General features: G+C 36.3%; 1 protein-coding gene across 1 annotated transcript in view; it reads right to left on the reverse strand.

Annotated features, from left to right (window-relative positions):
• Window positions 1-784: 784 nt before the first annotated feature.
• LOTGIDRAFT_205506 (hypothetical protein) overlaps window positions 785-4,357 on the reverse strand; it is a 7,296-nt gene continuing 3,723 nt past the window's right edge. The window contains exon 3 of the mRNA XM_009067750.1: window positions 785-979. The gene's annotated coding sequence lies outside the window, so the exon portion shown is untranslated. The remainder of the gene's footprint in view (window positions 980-4,357) is intronic.

A 4,357-nucleotide genomic window follows, 5' to 3' on the forward strand; every position in this document is an offset into this window, starting at 1 on the left:
ACTTACTATTAACCATAAGATTATCGTCTACAGTGCTCTCTGATGATGACCACAGAGCTGCCAGAGAATATAATTGGCTATGTAAATAGAGGCTTTGAAAACTTGTAGTGTCCATCTTTAAATAGACTTGTGTTGGCTTTGGAAAGGTAAACTTTTTTCTAGTCAAGGTATCTCAGATGAAGGTTTACCGAAACTATCGGAAGTCAAAAGATACAGTCAGAGCCACTGTTCCAGGGCTAGTATGTCATATAAGTAAAATTTGATGAGTTCAGGCCAGTAACCGAATCAAAACAGTTCTATAAATTACTTTGTACGAGGCAGAGCGGTTTTAAAAACCTCATTGAATAATTAGGGAACGTGTCTACTCTTTTTGAAACCTCTACGCAGTGCAAAACTTAATTCCAAAATGCTTTTCATTCATAAGCAAATACAAATGTGTGGATCATTGGCAAGTTTAGTAATAGTTCGGTTTTCATAGTCACCATGCAGTTAATATCAGTATTATTTGAAAAACGAGGCTGGTTGTGGCAGAGACAAGTCTAGATCAGTCATGACTTGTCCAAAATTGTCATTTTCATGTAGATTAATCAATGGGTATTAACTGTGCTCAATGTCGTACTCTGCAGTGCAGTTGAGACTCTTTGGCAGAGTCGGCAAACTGAAAGGGAATTGTAAGCCAAACAAATTGTCAAAGGCCCGGAAAGTTTAGTATGTTAAAGATATTTCGATCATTAAAATTGATCAATTCGTTGACCACGAAGCAACTTTCTTGAGACACAAAGTATTGGGATTTTTTTTCATATTTTATTATTAACATTAACAAATTTAAAAAAATATATAATAGTTTAGTATGTGCACAAGTATGATTCGTTAGGACACCCTTGTTTAGGGTATCCAATTACAGCGTGATTGATTTTCGAAACGACTTCATAACTGTTATTTTTTTTTATTAGAAAGTTCTAAAAGCCTTAGGAACACTCTGGAATTATGTGTAATGAAAACTTACACCTTTTTTGAAACATTTCACCAAGAATAGTTTTTTTCAGATCTGATGCTCAATCCTTCTCAGAAAAATACTGATAATTAGTTTAGAAACATTTTCTGTGGACGATTGCTGGACCAGATTCATCATATTCCTGTTTGGAGATCCACATCTGTTGGAAGGTTGAGAGAGAAGCCAAGATAGAACCACCAATCCATACAGAGTATTTTCTTTCAGGGGGAGCGATGATTTTAATTTTCATGGTTGGTGGGGCTAAGGCTGTGATTTCTTTCTGCATTCTGTCAGCAATACCTGGGTACATGGTAGATCCTCCAGATAATACAGTGTTGGCATACAAGTCTTTTCTGATATCAACATCACATTTCATGATGGAGTTGTAGGAGGTTTCATGGATACCAGAAGATTCCATACCCAAGAAAGATGGTTGAAACATGGCTTCTGGGCATCGGAATCGTTCGTTACCAATGGTGATGACTTGACCATCGGGTAGTTCGTATGATTTTTCTAATGACGACGACGACGAGGCTGTCTGCATTTCCTGTTCAAAATCCAAAGCAACATAACATAATTTTTCTTTGATGTCTCTGACGATTTCTCTTTCAGCTGTTGTGGTGAATGAGTAACCTCTTTCTGTCAAAATTTTCATCAAGTAGTCGGTCAAATCTCGACCAGCCAAATCTAATCTCATAATGGCATGAGGAAGAGCATAACCTTCGTAGATTGGTACTGTGTGACTCACACCATCTCCAGAATCCATAACGATACCAGTGGTACGACCAGAGGCATATAGGGACAATACAGCTTGGATAGCTACATACATAGCTGGTGAATTGAAGGTTTCAAACATAATTTGAGTCATCTTTTCTCTGTTGGCTTTGGGATTGAGTGGAGCCTCTGTGAGGAGGACAGGGTGTTCTTCTGGGGCGACTCGAAGTTCATTGTAGAAAGTGTGATGCCAGATTTTCTCCATATCATCCCAGTTGGTAACAATACCATGTTCAATTGGGTATTTTAAGGTGAGGATACCTCTCTTAGATTGAGCTTCATCTCCTACATAGCTGTCTTTCTGTCCCATACCAACCATAACACCCTAGAAAAATAAGAAATGGAATCATTAGTTTAACGTCGGAAATTTTTTATGATTAAAGTCATTAGAAATTTATGTCGAGTGTAACGGAAGTGAACTATTCTGTATCAGGAAGTTTTGACCCCGACTGACTAATCATCAAGTTACAGCCCAAATTGCTTCCTTGTAACTATTGAATAGGCGAAACACGTCCGGACTAACTTGTCACGTGACAACCGGCACATTGAAGACACGTGATAGTGGGCAAAGAAAACAAAACTCCAATTCATTTTATGAAGACTGTACGAAGTGGTTATATTAACCATTTACATAGTTTTCGTCGGCAATCAATACCAAGTGTATGAATCACTGTCTCGTCTGAAGTCAGTCACCATAATTACTTATACGATTATCAAGGTCGTGGGGGTCATACAACGTGACACAATTCTGGAATGCGTGACGCTCGAAAAGGATTGTCACCATTTTTTTCAAAAGGTTTAATTAGTGAATTCATTGTCATTGCAAAAGAATAGCCCTATATTGTACTCAATGCAATAAGTAGCTCAAACTGATAAATTATTGATAGAAAATTGTCAGCTTCAACTACGAAATGCATATTCAAACTATGCTAGTAAATCTGAGGGTTGTAAATATTACATGTTATAAATTCAACTTGACAAGATATATCACATAATTTTTTAACCGGCTAAATATAACATAAATATAAAATTCAAATTACCTGATGTCTGGGTCTTCCGACAATGGAGGGGAAAACAGCTCGAGGGGCATCGTCTCCAGCAAAACCTGCTTTACACATACCAGATCCATTATCAATAACGAGTGCTGCTACATCATCTTCCATGATTACTGGTTTAAGAACGTTACAAGGTATAAAAGTAATGTGTTGTCTCTCTGAGTGGCTTGAGGTCGAATGAGCGACAGAGAAACTACTTTATTATATATTCACCGTATAACATGAATGATTAACACCGAATAAGGAAATCTAACTAGCTTTTTCCTAGAAACCCTAACCGCATGAGTGATTTAAGCTGGCTGCTTAATATTCACATGTGTCAATTTCTATAACAAAACTCATCGCTGATTGGTTCATCTTGAAACAATGATCATGTGTAAGATTTGAATGACATATATATAGAAGTGAGGAGCACATATAAGACACTAGACAATATTATGGAATATAACACACTTCTTTAATAAGGTTAGGCACATAACGTTTCAACACAATATACACATGTCGTCATCATCAGTCTTGTATTAAGCAGCAAGTCAAAGGAATGCTCAAAAGTGGCTTTTACTGTAGAAACTGAGAAAACTGTAAAAACTTGGGGTTATTATAAAAGACAAAAACAGCAGGAACCACTTTATTCTAAAACACAAGATATATCTGTACAGCAAGGAAGATTAGTTCAGGAGACAATTTATTTAGTATGACTTTTAAACCTTTAAAAACTTAGTAAATTCCACCAAAAGAGATTTTAAAACATTTCATTTTATTTTTCAACCTCTAATTAAAGATATCAATAGGCCCTACAGAAGATAACTTCGACCTTTATAATTCGTAATAGCTTCAAATTGTGAACATTGTCGTTTTCTCGTTTTCCACTGAAAAATGTTACGAATTAATATAAATAGTAGAAGTATATTCGGTCTTGAACAAAAACTTGATGATTCAGCTTTTATTAAGGACAATTTTTATCTCATGTCAATAGGTAAAATATTTGTTGTGTGGCTTACACAATTTCGACAATTGGTATCACGTGTCAGGTCAGAGGCCAGAGGGTAAATGTTATGTGGCAGGCCGGGCCTTGAGGCACAGATACCATTGACAGTTTGAAACTCGGATGATACGGTTGTTACAACTTAATGCCAGGGGTAAAATATGGCAACTCATAAATAATGGTTTACTTATCAATATCCTCGGGCGAAAGTCACTCATCATGATAAGTTATTCGCGGTGGGTTCGTTTTGCCGCATTGCCCAACTTGCCGCATCGTGCCCAACTGCACAAAAACGACTTGTAAAACGAAACTAAAGGTTTCTGATAAAATCCGGAATGACCATTTGTTTCACATGAAGCAAAATATTTTAATCTGTTGCCCCGCATTTATTTTCTTTGTATTTATTATTTGGACCTGTTAGGGAAATCAACACTATAGTTTTATGGTAAAATCTGGAATAAAATAAATACCAAGTACAAACGATCAGAACCGTAATACAAAATACATAAATCCATAAAACAAGACAAGACAAGTTCAATGAAAAATTTG

Source organism: Lottia gigantea, assembly GCF_000327385.1.
Source record: "Lottia gigantea unplaced genomic scaffold LOTGIsca_854, whole genome shotgun sequence".
NCBI classification, from domain to species: Eukaryota; Metazoa; Mollusca; class Gastropoda; family Lottiidae; genus Lottia; species Lottia gigantea.